At 39.3% G+C, this 15,794-nt stretch overlaps 1 long non-coding RNA gene across 1 annotated transcript in view; it reads left to right on the top strand.

Moving 5' to 3' along the window:
• LOC106848260 (uncharacterized) overlaps positions 1 to 14,870 on the top strand; it is a 33,557-nt gene extending 18,687 nt beyond the window's left edge. Inside the window, exon 3 of the long non-coding RNA XR_011495776.1 lies at positions 10,639 to 14,870. This is a non-coding gene — a long non-coding RNA (uncharacterized lncRNA). The remainder of the gene's footprint in view (positions 1 to 10,638) is intronic.
• The last annotated feature ends 924 nt before the right edge of the window (positions 14,871 to 15,794 follow it).

Genomic DNA, 15,794 nt, shown 5'->3' with positions numbered 1-15,794 from the left:
CAGGATGAGCAAGGAGCCAAGAAAAATAATCTTCCACATCCATTAATCCTCACCTTGATACATCAGCTCTTTGACTTTGGGATTGAAGACAGAGATCTACCATATTAATAGCTACTGCTTATCGGGCAACTATGTATTTCATTCCATTTCTTAAAAATAGCTGCCATTGTTTATCAAACAGTCACTGTGTGCCAGGCACTTTACTTACATTATTCTTAATCATCTCAACAACCTTGCAAAAGAGACATTAGATATTACCTAATATTATTTGGACAAGGTAACTGAGGTGACTAGAGGTTAAGAAATGACGAATACTAGGAGGGGAGGGGAATTTGCACCTGGTCTGTCTCTATTTCCACCTAACTGTCATAGGGGTGAGGGATTAAAGGAGAAGAGAGGGGCAATACTTTTCCAGTTTCCAGTAGTTGATCAGGACAGGTCAAGCCACCAGAAAAAGAAATGGAGCTTGAGGCTTGAATCCTTCCTCAGCCTCTGGGACTCTTTGAAGGCAGAGATTTTTGTTATTTTGTGTTTACCTGAATGTACCCTCAGCACCTAACTCATACTTGGCTCCAAGCAGGCACACAAAGAATGTTTGTTGAATGAATGAGTGAGTGAGTCCAAGTGTCTGCTTTCTGTAAAACAGGAAATGGCTGAGGGGACACTGACTTGATGAGATCCTTTCTTTGTTTTTGTTGCTTTCCGGAACCCTTAAAAGTTGTGTGAGGGCCAGCCCGATGGCCTAGTGGTTGAGTTCATGTGCTCCACTTCGGCAGCCCAGGGTTCACGGGTCCAGATCCTGGGCACAGACCTACACTCTGCTCATCAAGCCATGCTGTGGTGGCATCCCACATACAAAATAGAGGGAGATTGTCAGAGATGTTAGCTCAGGGACAGTCTTCCTCAAGCAAAAAGAGGAAGATTGGCAATGGGTGTTAGCTCAGAGCCAATCTTCCTCCCCACCTACCCCAAAAAAGTCTTGTGAACTCTTAGGGGCCTCTACACTACCATTGAGTCAGTGGAGTAGAAGTTTACCCAATTTCACAGGTTGTTTTATAGGCAGTGATTTACCTAATGACACCATAGTGGCCTAAAAGAATTAATGCATCTTTCAAGAACACCTCCTACTAGATTTCTGGGGATTAGCTTGAAGAAGGGAAAGACTCTGATTCACAAAGTTTCTTTAGGCCTTGTTTTTTGCTGAACCTTAACCAGGCAGTGATCAAGTACGGGGTGTTGAAAAAGTTAAGCAGAGACCTTTAGGAGGCAAGTCTTTCAAATGGTGAAGGAGGACAAAGGAGACGAAAATTGCTGGAAAAGGTAAAAAACTGGAGCTTTGGCTGTTTGTTGCCTAGCAGGCAGACCCTGAACTCAGTTCCCTTTTGCTTGCTCTTTGGGGCAAGGCTGAGTTAGCAAGCTATAAATTCCACTAGTCTAAGTGGGAGGAATGTGAAGATGAATGTAGGGAAGTGTTCATTCCAGAGGAAAGGTCATGATAGTGGGCCAGCTGGAGATGGAAGACAGAACATATCCCAAGTGTGAGCCAACGGAGATTTGAAATTAGAATCTGGGCTCAACCTGCATCTAGGTTTTAAGAACTCTGGTAAGTGGATAGGGCTGTCAAGTAGTTGGAGGCGATTTTCTAGAGACCTGAAGTGACACAGCCTTGACTTGCCAAGGTAAATTGTTATTAGCATGTTTGTATGATCATTTGAGTCAATGTATCTTCTTGGCAAGGAGAAGCATTTGTGCACGGAAGAGGTGACCAGGAAGGGAAGGGTCAAAGAAGAGGAGAGCCCTTCAAAGGTGAGCAGGAGAAGGTCAGCTGATGCCCAGAGAAGCCCATCTGGCTTTACCATCAAAGGCAGCTTGATGGAGACGGGTTGTCTAAACAACTTGCCAAATTTCCGGTGGGTTGTGGATGACGCCCTCTCATAGAACTCGTGGCCTGGGATCCAGGCCTGGAGCTTACTTTGGAACTTGCTGTGGAGGATCATTTTTATTGGGAAGTGTGGTTTGGAATGTAAAACTGTTGGGACTCTGTCTATCTTTGAAGATCAATGTTTGCTGGCACAAACTAAAGCTCCCTGGGTTCTTGGATATTTAAACTGCCTCTTTCCTCACTGCGATTAGACTAGGTATAAACAATGACTACGTGGGAACTAAGATTTCAAGGATGATGACCCTCTTAAGGTTTGCTTTCAGTGGAAGGATTTAAAACTATATTCTCTTTACATGACCTCACCCGGTCACAGGGTGGGTGGGTAGCAGAAAAGCATTAATGGCCAGAAAGTGGGGAATCCGGGCTGACTCTACCATTAATGTGTGAGGATGAGCAAGTCATTTATCCTCTTGCATCTCATTTTCCTTACCTTTAACATGGAGATAATAGGATCATCTTTTCTTCCCACAGACGTTCTTGTCAAAATGAAATAAGACAATAAGTGACCAAGTGCTTTTTTAGGTATGAAAATTGATTCAACAGCATTACATGAAAAAGCCTTGAGAGTCTGGGTTTAAATGCCAATTCTATGATATACCACCCATATAATCTTGGACATGCTTCTTAACTTGTCAGTGCCTCAGTTTCCTGATCTCTAAATACCTCTCTCAAAAAGTCGATATGGGGGCCGACCTGGTGGCGCAGCGGTTAAGTTCACACCTTCTGCTTCGGAGGCCCAGGGTTCACCTGTTTGGATCCCAGGTACAGACCTACACACTGCTTGTCAAGCCATGCTGTGGCAGGCATCCCCCATATGAAGTAGAGGAAGATGGGCATGGATGTTAGCTCAGGGCCAGTCTTCCTCAGCAAAAAGAGAAGTATTGGTGGCAGATGTTACCTCAGGGCTAATCTTCCTCAAAGAAAAAAAAAATTTTAAAGTTGTGAAGATTGAGTAATGTACATAAAGCACCTCGCTTATAGATGGGGCTTACTTAATAAGTTGTACTGGTTGTGATTATGATTCTTACCCAGCAAGAAATACATGTTCAATTCTTAGACTAGTACTTAACCTGGTATATCATTAAATGTTGATTATTATTTTTATTATCATTAATGTTTCTACCAGATATGAGAAAATATTTAGAGGCAGAGTTTCTCTTGTCTTGTCTTGTCTAGAGAATGGCTGAGGAAAGCAGAAGTAAATGCAATATATGCAAAGCAACCTGGGCTTTATTGGACTTAGATGTCTTCCCACCACCTACGGAAATCCTGTTTGACAGGAATTTTCATTTTATTCAAATAGGAACAATGAAGGGACTAAAACCACTAACAATATTTAATACATAGGCAAAACCCAAACTGAGGACAGGCCTTGGACGTGATTTCTCAGCAATAACTTAGGAGCAACCACAGCCCCACAAGAGTAATGTTCTGCCAGAAGCCTCAAAACCAGGGTGGTGTCTTTCCACCAACTCACCACAAGAGATTGTACCAGAACAGTTGAATAGAAGGAGCCCACATTTTAAAAATTACAGGACAAAAAAATGCAAGTCTAAAATACTCATAGGAAGAATATATAATAACTTCATAACATCCATAACTGCTAAGAGAGAAGTACCTACACACTAGGATGCTTTATCAAGTAAAAACTTATGATAGGGTAACAAAATTGGTTAAGCTTGCTAGAAAGCTAATAAAACACCTAAATATTTATTTTTCTAGCCCGAGGGCCTAATGGTTACATCTAAATTTTTCTTCTGCCCATTACATCTTTTTGGAGGCAGTTCTATTTTTGTGTTTAATGAGTTTCTGAAAATTTATATGAAAAGTTTAATCTATAAAAATCAAGCAATAGCCTTACAGGTTATGTGAGGAATTTTTATCCCCCAAAGCTAAAAATTTATAAAGTCCCTAGTATATGCTATAAATGTTTTAATCTTGGATTAAAAATAGAAACCTGAGTTTTACGCAATATATGTGATTATTAAAAATGTTCAAAACACAAATTAAACATTAACAATAGACAATAAAATTTCTTATCTAAAGTCATTTCTGACCTCAAATTCTGCTCTTAGCCTATTTGAAATGACATTTTGTAGACATAAGATATTGATTTAGTGTTAGGAAGGAAAACTTTCGGATGGTAATTTGTCGCTGGCTTGGGAGGGTATCTTGCAGAGGAACGTGAAGACTAATAAGTGGATTACGATGCTATCAGTTTTCCACCAGATTTTTATCTGAGATCAGGATGGTGGAATGATCATACAAGTCCATCCTGCTTCTCTCACCCTCCAAAACCCTCAAAATAACATACATGATAATAAAGAGGAGTTAGGGATGACATATTTAGCAAAAAAATAAGAAAAAAGATACAGGCTACCCAGTTAAATTTGGATTTCAGGTAAACAACGGATAGTTTTTTAGTATATGTATGTCCCAAATGCAGTATTTTGGACTCCTTGTATTCTACCTGGAAACTATAAAAGGAACCAATTCACAACACTGTGTCATCAGTGGATCATAATTATGAAGAATTTTTGGATTGCATCAGATCGGATTTGGCTTACCATTCCACTTCTAGGTATTTACCCAATAGAAGTGAAAAGATATGTCCACAGAAACACCCATACAAGAATGTTCACAGCAGCTTTATTTGTAATACTTAAAAATCTGGAAACAACCATATGCTCGTCAGCAGTGTTATGGATAAACAATTTGCATTTCTAACAAGTTCCCAGGTGTTGCTGATGCTGCTGCTTCAGGCACTATACTTAGAGAACCATCATTCTAGAGAAATCTATAAAAAATAGATTGGATTGGAAAGATAAAAGATTGAAAGAAACTCCCAGCTCAGGGTCAGAGTGACTACAAGTCAAGAGCAGTAGGGGGCCCTGAGATAATTAATTATCCGGATAATTAATTAAAATTATCCGGATAATTAATTATAGACCTTCATCCAGAACAGCAAAGCCAGTCATGTCCCTGACCCCCCCCCATCACCACCACCATTGAGTAGTCAGCTGTAGCAGCAGCCTTAGACCCTGAGCTCAAACCCCAAGAGAACATCCTCCCAAATAATGTGAACTTCCTACTGGGGAGGGATACTGATGTGTGGGAGTAGGGGGCTGAGAGAGATCAATCGAAACTTCCAGAATGGACTCAGAAAGAATAAAAAACATAAGTCATCTTTGCTTAGGTGAAAAGAAGTCCTCCACTGCCAAAGTATAGTCCTTCTTGCCTGGCAACGAGGGGAAGAGATGGGAGTAAAGATAGTAAGGGGTCTTCAGCCTGCCTGTCTGCCCCAGGCCCCAGACTCAAGTCCCTAAAGTGGAGTCTCTTGGTCAAGGCCCTACCCACTTACGTGAAAATCACAGCCACCCTTTCTTTTAGGGGAGACAAGCCCGAGCAGCTGCAGAGGGAGCCCACACTAGGTACCTAAAATCATAAAAATGTGAACAGACAACTAGGGATTACCAGGCATCTGAGGAACACTAGACATCAAGACTAAGAAGGAGCAAGAACACTCTGACCAGAGGAAGCAGGGCTAACACAGGGAGCAGAGGAGAACCCGAAAGAAATACTCATTTGGGTAATGAGGTGATATTTGAAAGGCTATTGCATGCATAAAACAAAAATAGGAACAATCGTAATCTGACTGCCGAAGAAATGTAATAGAAACTAAACATGGCTGAGGACTGTGTCTCTTACTGTTTCTCTCTATTTTCTTTGTAAATAATAATGGCAAGATGCAGATGCAATAAAATATGCCCCGAAACTGCGAAATAGAAAAAGATGTGACCCTGCCAAAGCAGAGCTGTGGGTTGGCAGGTGGTGCAGCCAGGGGATACCTCAAATTGCTCATTAAAGTGCAAGTGTAGGAAATTCCAGATTTGGTATGGGAAAGGCATTTTAGGGGTGGCATTGTAATGTGTGGAAATCAGGTTGCATAAAAGTTGAATATGTGAATGCTAAGAACCATCTGTGTCCACATTCCACTTGGCTTTCCCCAGAGCTTAGTAATACAAATCTTTCGGCTTAAACTTGAGGTCACTGTAACAGTAACTCATATCTATATATCACTTCACCACTTAATAGTTTACAAAACACTTTTACTAATTGTTAGATTTAATCCTTATTCTGGGAGGCAGCTAATATCCCTGTTCGACCCTCGAGAGAACAGAGGCAGCCAGCAATTTGTATCTATAACCTTCCAGAAAATATAGAGACTGGTCAGAAAGGCAATTTGCAGATTGTTTTTCAAAGGATGTTCTGCAGAATGTTGATCCCAGAGGACAGTGGTTCTCCAAGCTTAGTGTGAAGCAGAACTGCCTGGATGGCTTATTAAAAAAAAAAACAGATTGCTGCCTCTTCGTCCTCCCCCCCAATCCCCTGCCCTTATTTCTGTTCCCGGTAGGTCTGGAATTTGCATTTCTAACAAATTCCTATGTAATGCTGCTGCTGCTGCTCATCATGGTCCACACTTTGAGAACCAGTGCCGTAAGATGTTCTCTGAAGAAAGAGTTCCACGAGTGAACTGAGAGGAATTTGCTATGTAATAGAAATACAAAATAGCTTCCACTCTGTAAAGGAAAAAGTAGGAAAAACGAGAATAGTTATACTAGAATAATAGAATTGTGAATATTTTTTACTTTAAATGTCTTTTCAATGCCATGAGTGTTTTATCTTTTAAACCTAAATGGAGGGGGAGGATATAGTGTACTGGAAAATAACTAAAATAAAAGATTATCTACAAAGCTTAATGAAAAATTCTTAATGGTATGGGAAGATGTTTATGATGTGCAATATGATCTTAACCATAGATCTTAAAATAGATCTATCTTCTTTCTATGTTCGAGAGAGAGGCTAGAAGGAACGCCCCAGAATTTTTACAGTGGTTATCTTTGGATTTTGAGCTTATGCATAATTTTTAGTTTCTTCTTCGTACTTTCTACAGTATGTACATATTATTTACATAGTCAGAAAAATAAATCTCTAATTTTTTTAAAAGTTGCTTAGAGTCTGTAGTAATCTCAATTAAAAAAAATTCCCATTTTTTTTAAAGGCCACCTTTAAAATTCTACCTCTTTTATTTAAGCAGTCTCTCTGATAGAATTACACATTTCTTGTAACATAATTCACACAAAAGGCAATTTGGGGCTATTTACTAGTGCAAAAAAGGGATTATACCATTAAATCAACTAGGATCAAATTACCACATTTCATTGCAGCTTTTCAGTGATGACATCAAGGAACTAGTCTTTTTCTGCATCACTATCCTTAGCGAGTTAACATGTAGTCTTATGCTTGTCAGCTCATGATTGCAAGAGGACTGCATCAGCTCCAGATGTCACATCCACATTCAAGGTAGAATTGAAAGGAAGTATAAGGCAAGCCACATTAGTCTCCATTTTATCAGGAAAGCAAAAACTTTCCCAGAAACCCCATCATCATACTTCTACTTTGGTATCATTGGCCAGAACTGGATCACACGGATACCTTTAATTGCAAAGGAGGTAGAGAAAGTAAGGAATAGGATTGTCAGGGTTTCCTTACACTAGGGATAGGCAAACAACCACCACGTCTGGACCACTGCCTGTTTTTGTAAATAAAGTTTTGTTGTAACATAGCCACACCCATTTATTTACATATTGTCTATGGCTGTTTTCATACTACAATGGCAGAGTTGTGACAGAGACTCAATGGCTTGCAAAAGCTAAAATTTTAATATCTGGCCTTTTACAGAAAAGTGTGCCAACCCCTACCTTAGACCACACTGAGGTCAGGCACTTTCCACCCCCAAACAAAACTGGGAAAGCTGTTGATAGCAACAAGAAGGGGACACTTTCACTGGGTAGACCACTAACATTGTCTGCCACACACAGCTATTGCTATCTGTTTTAGATGAGGAGACAGGCTCAGAAAGGTTAAGCAACCTGCCCAAGAACACAAGTTGAAGGAGTACAGTCCTAAGTTCAAAGTCAGGGCTCTCTGATTTCATGTCCTTTTGACCATATCATATTTTTGTGAATTTTCTCATCTGTGAAGGAGGTGTGAGACGCCTGCCTCTTATTCAATTTATCCCCAAAAATGAATTGTACAAAAGGGCAGAGAGCCAATGAATATATCTTAATGGGTTCACAAAATAATTAAGCATTTAGTTTTAAATTGCATTTCAATGCTCATTTCTCATCTTGTTCTCTTTCTGCTACATATAATATACATGCTAGTACACCCTGATCTACTTTTGGATAGCTTTTTCCTATCTTTTTCTCCCCACTATTGTCTCATATCAAGTAAATATGTACCATTCGTGCTTGCAGGTATTACCTCCCCACTGAGGGTGTGAATCACATCTGTGCATACCCACTCTGTGCTCAACATATGCAGAATGACTGAGTGACATCCTCATCCCCACCATTGGCCTCTTGGGACTGAAAATGATTGCAGTTGCAGTATTCAAGGGCACCATGAATCCCCTTTGGCCTGGTTGGTCAGTGCCATCTGTCTGTGATGGCAGCAGCATCTATATGAATCTCAGGCCTTGACCTTGGGCTGCCTCTGTCCCTTCATTTCCTTTGCAACCTTGAAACAGCAGCACCAGGGGTAGGAGAGCTGAGAACAGCATACTCTGGGTCAAAGGAAAAGGGCAAAGTTTTGAGATGAAGAAGAGGCAGGCTTTTGTAAATCTATTTTCTTCTCACCTTTCTCCATAACCTAATCAAAGGGGAGCTAGAAGAAACCTCCTCCCCTCTTCCTGTCTTCCGTTCCAGATGACTTAAGCTTCCTCAAATGGTTTCTACCTCTCTTGCTTGCAAGTCTCAGCTGTTTCCTTAGCGTGGAAGATCCTTCTTCTCTCCCACCCCCATTCACCTTCGTCAGGCTAACTCCTCTTCTAAGGTTTTACTTTTAGAGTCAACGTCCTCCAAAAAGCCTTCCTCAGTAGTTGAAGATACCCCTGATTTCACAGCCACAGCACCTGGGCTGGGTCTAATGGTCTGTCTGCCTGTTCATCTCTTGTGTGAGTCAACAGGCCAAAACCTATGAGGAGCCACATCCACCTTATCCTATGTGCTCAATAAGTAACTGGCACATGAAAGAATGAGAACAGAAGTAAGAATTCCGAGGGCCCCTAACCCTTCCCACAGGTCAGGCCAGGGAATTCCTACCCACATTTTATCCCTCTTCCCTAGAGGTTTCTATTTGCTCCTCAGACTTTGGAAACTGTTAACCAGAACGAGTGTCTTTGTTTGGCGATCTTATCTGCATCCTTCTCCACCGGGTGTCCTGTCGTTTTCCTCTATCTCTCCAGCCAGGCATTCCTCTGCTGCCAGAGCCATCCACCTCAGCTCTCTGAGTGCTGGAGCCTGGCGTCCTGGACAGAGTGCAAAAGCTACAGTGTAATCTCGCTTTCTTTCAGGGCCACTGACCAGAGGAAACAAAAAACACACTGATGGGGCTCTGCTGAGGCAGACCAGCCAGTGGCTCTGTAGTTTCCTTCTGTGTTTAAAGTCCCTTATCTGGCATTGCTAGCAAATCAGCAGGCCCACAGGTCAATCGGGGCTTATCTCCAGAGCTGGCGCTTCAAAGAGATAGTGCACACCACTCCCCTGGGTCAGATAGCTGTGCCAGTGAGAGATGGGGGTAGTTGGGATCAGTCAACTTCACACATAGAACACAACCCATTAAGGGTTTTTTAAAGCAAAGTTTTTAATTTTTTCCCATTATAAATGTAATCAGCACTTACTGTAGAAAATTTGGCAAATAACAAAAAGTGGAAAGAAAAAAATTCTTTCACAACTTAGTATATTTGATACATTTCTTTTTAGTCTTATACTAGGTTAGTTCTTTAATAGTTATGATCATATACATTTTGTAATAACCATAAATTTGTATCCTGGCTTTTTTTTTTCATTTAAAAATATAATGGAATTTCTCCAATTTTTTACATTGGGTAAATATAGTTTCGGTAGGAGCATAATATGTCTATATTAAAAATTTATTTAACCATTTGCTCATTGTTAGGTATTTAGATGGTTTCCAATATTTTTCATCTGAATTGTTATGAATGTCATTGAACATAAGACTTTTTCTAAATCTATACTTACTTCTTTAGGCTGGATTCCCAGGAGAGATAAAAAAATATGAATATTTAAGGTTCTTGGTTTATATTGCTAGATGATTTGACAGAAAGGTTCTACTAGTTTATGCTTCTACCAGCAATGTTTGAGAATGCCAGTTTATTACATCTAGGCAAGACTAGAGAGTTTCCTTCAATATTGTGTATTTTTCTTATTTGATAGGAAAAAAAAAATTCACAATAGGTTTAACTTGCAATTTTTTCATTACTGATGAGGTTAAACATTTTTTCTCAAGTAATTATGTCTTTTTTGGACATAAGCTATTTATGTCATTTTTTCACCTCTCTATTTGGCCCTTTAATATTTTTTCTTGTTAATTTTGATGTAAATTAATTCTTATGTTCCACGTACACTGCAAATACTTGTTTCCCATTTGTTGCTTTCCATTTGATTTTGGTTTGTCTGGGGTACAGAGTAAAATTTTTTTGTGCTTCAATGCATTGCTTTTGAACATTGTGTTATCTTTTGTTACCTTTAAACTTATATAGCCTCCCTCCTAGAGATCTGATACCATTTTTTTCTTTGTTTGCTTTGATTATGTTTGTTTGTTTGGCTTAGGAGGAAAGTGATTAAGAACCCGAAATCTAAAGTCAGACTGCCTGAATTCAAATACCAGCTCTATCACTCACCAGCTCTACAATGTGGAGCCAGTTGCTTAAACTCCAAGCACCTCAATCTTCTCATCTGCAAAATGGGAGCACTGATGTACACATACCTCAAACGGTTGTGATGATTAAATTAGTTAATATATGTAAAGGACTTAGAACTGTTCTTAGAAGCTTACAGTAAGTGCTGTGTAAGTATGGGCTGTTAATATTTAATCATCGTAGATTTATATTGTTTTAAAATCTGATAGAGCTAAGCCCTATTTTCCTACTTTTAAAATTTGCTTATTTTTCAAAAATTTCTTGGGTAGTTTCACCTACTTGTTTTTCAGGATGAAATTTCAGTTATGCTTCTAAAAGGATTTCTCATGAGAATGTTTTTGGCCTTGCCCCATCTACTTTTATGCCGGCTCTACGAGGCTGTTTAGCATCATGAAAGGCAAGAAGTAAAGCATCAGATACACCGGGGTTTGTATGCTTCTCAGTTCGGCCACTTTGTGGCTGTCCGACCATGGTCAAGACTTCCCTGAGATTTACTTTCTTTATCTCTAAAATAAAGTAAGAGTGGTAATAACAGAACCTGCCATAACCCAAATCTTGATCAACTGCTACATGGATAAACAAAATGTGATACATCCATACAATGGAACATTATTTGGTCATAAAAAGGAATCAAGTATGATATATGCTACATCGTGGATGACCCTGGAAAACATCATGCTAAGTGAAAGAAGCCAGTCTCCAAAGACCACATATTTTATGATTCCATTTATATGAAATTTACAGAATAGGCAAATCTATAGAGACAGAAAGTAGATTCATGTTTGCTTAGAGCTTGAGAAGATGGGGAAACTGGATGGTGATAACTAAAGGATACCAGGTTTCTCGTTAAATCTCATACGATTTGAACTGATTGATGGTACCAAGATTGTATGCCTACACCCTTGTTGCAAGGGAGACTGACTACTACATTGGAAAATTTACCATTTAAATATGAGAATTTCCACTAACATAGAAAGGGCATTCAAAAGACAATGAGCAGTCTTGATTATAATCCTATGCCTACTATAAGAATAGAGATCGACTCTCAGAAAACCCAAAATCTAAGAGATGCACCAAGGAAGAGGATCCAGAGAAGAATATAGAGAAGGAAGGATGATATAGATGAAAAGAAAATACACAAAGAAAAATAATGGAAGGAAATGGATTAAAGAATTTCCAGAAGGAGGGAGTAGTGATCAAAAGTGTTAGTATTATACAGAAGTCAAATCAAATAAAGGCTGAGAATTACCCATTGGCTTTAGCCACTAGCAGGTCATCCATATCTTTAGTAAGAGAAGTTTAACTAATTTGATGAGGAGGAATCCTAATTTCAGTGGACTGAAAAGGAAATAGAAGATGATGATATAAAGACATATACTTTCTCAAGACTTGAGGATCTAGTTACAACATGTGGATGTTGTAATAAATATCGTATTTAATCCTTGTAAGGCCTTGTGAATTAGGGACTGTTATTACCCCTATATTACAGATGCAAGGAGGCTTTGAGACCCAAGGTTATGTGAGGGGCAGATCTGGGTCTTACAGTCAGACTTGTCTGACATTAGAGTCAGAAAGAACTCTTAGGCACCAGATCACACTGCAAACATTTTATAGGGCAATTGTTTTAGGGCAAGTCCCAAAATCACAGATTCTCAAAATAAGAAGGAATTTGAACTCTGATTCACTTCTTGGTTCCACTTCAGTGTTTCTTTCTCAGATCCTTAAAGGCAGAATATGTCTCTACCACATCCTCCCATCATGCTGTTTATTCCTCTGTTACATTTGTTTTTGATCATCTCTCCTTCTTCTGTTAATAGAAGTCTGATTATCTTTATCTCTGAAGAATCACCCATTCTCTCAACCTTGGTCCACTTGCTTTGGCAAGTGCTGACTCCATTCATGTCTCTAGGGCTGGACAAGTCACTCAGTCTTGACTGTTAGAACATAGCATCCCTCTGATCACTGTGATAAATTTAGGAATAAGCTTGTGAACAAATTCAAGTCACTGAAAATTGCATCCAAGACTTACATCATACTGTTGTGGAAGAGAAGTCCTATTTTCTGTTGACTTGAATCTTGGAGGATATAGACCTGGAGCTGTGGGAAGCCATCTTCCCTTCACATAGAATCTGGGAGTGAAGCCTAAGGTTGGGAGAGCAGATCCAGAAGGTGGAGAGAGTTGGGGTCCCAGTGAGCCCTTGGATGAAGCCCCTTTTACGGCCAGCACCCCTGTACTTTTCTTTACATGAGCTAATAATTTTTGTTTGTTTAAGTCAATTTGAATGGGAGGATCTCCAATTCGATACCAAGAAAGACCTAATGCATAGCTTATGACTGCCTGCATGGTATTTTCTCCCCCAGTAGAATGTTAGCCATAGAGTGCCCTAATCCTCCCTTTTTTCTCTTTGTGCTCCACCCCCACCAATGTCTAGGATGATGCATTATGTGTAGCAAGTGCTCAGTAAATACCTGATGGGCTCAGTAGAATTGAGTGTAGACTGTTTCTGCAACATTCCCTAAAAGTTGCTTCAGAAAAGCTTCCTGTCTATAAGCTTGCTGACTGTCACTTTTGTCTCTTAATCACAAGAATAATCTGCAGAAGAAGTCCCAAATATTTGATCTTTCTGTTTGTTTGAATTCACATGAAACTAGAATTTAGTGTAAACATATACTTGGCATGTTCACTACATGCTCCAACAAAACAGCTTGAAAGATGCAGAGTGAATTGTTCTATCAGTGGCTCAATAGACTAAAATGTTCACTTTCTGTCCTTTGTGAAAAACTGGTTTTTCTCTGGCGCTTGATTCCTTTCACACAAAGAGGCTGACATCCTCTCAGGATAAAAAAGGGGTAGAGAGTTAAGATGTTTTTCTGTTATTACTGTGAAAACTTGGCAGCAATTCTTTACCAAAATGGCCATGAGCTGTTGCTGTTCTGTAGTTTAGGAGCATTGCCCTTCTAGGTTCATTAAACGAGAAGGATACAGACAGAAGGAAATACTTTCAGCACACATTGAGGAGCGCTGCTAAATGACGTGTCATAGCTATGGACTGCTGGAAAATTCTGATTTACTCGTATTAATAACTGCTGAGATTGTTGTTTCACACTGATATAGGTAAGGAGACTCTTCTACCCTATCTTTATAACAAAGAACATTGGAAGAATTATAGTGAGTTGATCATATTAATATTCTAATTCATCATAGCTATAATTGTAGCTGACCCTTACTGAGTACTTATTATTTGCCAGATACTGTTCCAAGCATTTTATACATATCAATAATAGATAGGGACTATTATATCCCCATTTTACAGATATGAAACTGAGGTACAGCATGATTACTTAACTTGCTCAAGGTCACACTTAACTTGCCCTAGGTTGTAAAGGTAGAGCTAGGAGTCCTACCAGGTAGTCTTTCTCCTGAGCTTCTCTTCTTAACCATCATGCTTTACTGCTCTTCAGAATATTTTCACAAACAGGTTGATAACTTTTGGGAATATGGTAATATGACCTTTTGGAAAAGTTAACTTACAACATTGACTAAAATTTAAATTGCACATATCTTTGCTTAACAATCTAGGAACATATTCTACAGAAGTAATAGACATATACTAAAGGATTTACATACGAGAATATTTACTGCAGCATTATTGGTAGGAACTGGAAAATCCTGAATGTCTCTCAATAAATAAAGGTTGAATTAACCGTAACACAATCATATTTGGCAGATGTATTGAATGAATTGGGTCTATGTCTGTTGACCTGGAGGTATATCCATGGTGTATCATTAAATGAGAAAAGCAAATATCAGAGAACTGTGTGTAGTGTGGTTCATTTTTATAAAACAGTGATCAAAGAATATATATATTTGTATATGGTTTCATGAGAATTGTGTGGAATTAGGATACATCAGACTGTTAGTATTCTGGGAGTGGGGAAAAAGTGAACACAAGGAAAGCTAAGAAAATTAAAACTAAAACAATATGGAACGATAGGTGTGGTATAATGTCAGATTAAAATTCAAATGTAAAAGTCCATAATATTAATGCAAATATGTAATAATTGAGTATGCATTTAGGAAAGAGCTACACAGTAACAAGGACAAATGTTCAATCAAACATTAATTTGATTAAATAATAATTGTGTGAAAAAATTTTTTCTTGGATTTTGGTTGTTTTTTAATATAGATTTTTGTAATAAAGGACCATTAATGAGCAAGGGGGAAAGTATAAAAACCTTTTTAGGAGAGGAGCAAGTCCGGAACCCAGAAGTGAAATTAAGATGAAATTAAGTAGAGTGGCCAATTTACCGCAATGTGAACATGGGCTCTGTGAGGCGTGGTGGAGGCAGCATTGCCAAGCGTCGTGGGCTGAGAGCCCAAGAAGAAACAGTCAAGTCAGCCCTGAGCCAAGATGAGACTAGACGCTGCTGCCATCTCTACCCACATTCCTGATTTGTGCCTTGTTCGGCCTCGAATAACAGCTGCCTTGGATGTATATATTCATCAAAGCCCCACTAGCAATTCTAGAGCTTTGGAAACTACTTATCTCTGTTATCAAGGCTCTATTACATCCATCCATCCAATTATTCACTCAGTTAGCATTTGTTGAGTGCCTACTGTGTGCCAGGCCATATGCCAGCTGCTCGTTCTGTGCTAAGATTGCTTCTAACACAGAAGATAAAACACACTCTCTCCTTCCTCCCAAAAACCTTGTCTAAGCATAAACATGTTCACTTATCCTGCTCACTATGCAAAAGAGAAACAAAAGGAATGCTTTTACTTATATTGGGGCTGGGGTGGGCGTTAGACTTTTCAATGGGGTCCACATTTTACTAATAATGGCCCTATCGAACACCCCTGACCTGCCGTGGCACACGAGGCTCTCCATAATCTGACCTTGACCGTTTGACCTGTTTTCTCTCCTCCCACTTCTCACCCTCTATCAAAACAACCACACCAAATTTCTGAGCACTCCCAGGACACAGCATGTTGTTGTAGGCCTCTTTGCCTTTGAAAATGCCAGTCACTTTGCCTAGAAAACCCCTACGCATCCTTTAAGAATCTAC

The sequence above is a fragment of the Equus asinus genome, chromosome 20 (assembly GCF_041296235.1).
Source record: "Equus asinus isolate D_3611 breed Donkey chromosome 20, EquAss-T2T_v2, whole genome shotgun sequence".
NCBI lineage: Eukaryota > Metazoa > Chordata > Mammalia > Perissodactyla > Equidae > Equus > Equus asinus.
Note: the sequence above shows the minus strand (reverse complement) of the source record. Positions and strands in the feature narration are given on the sequence as shown.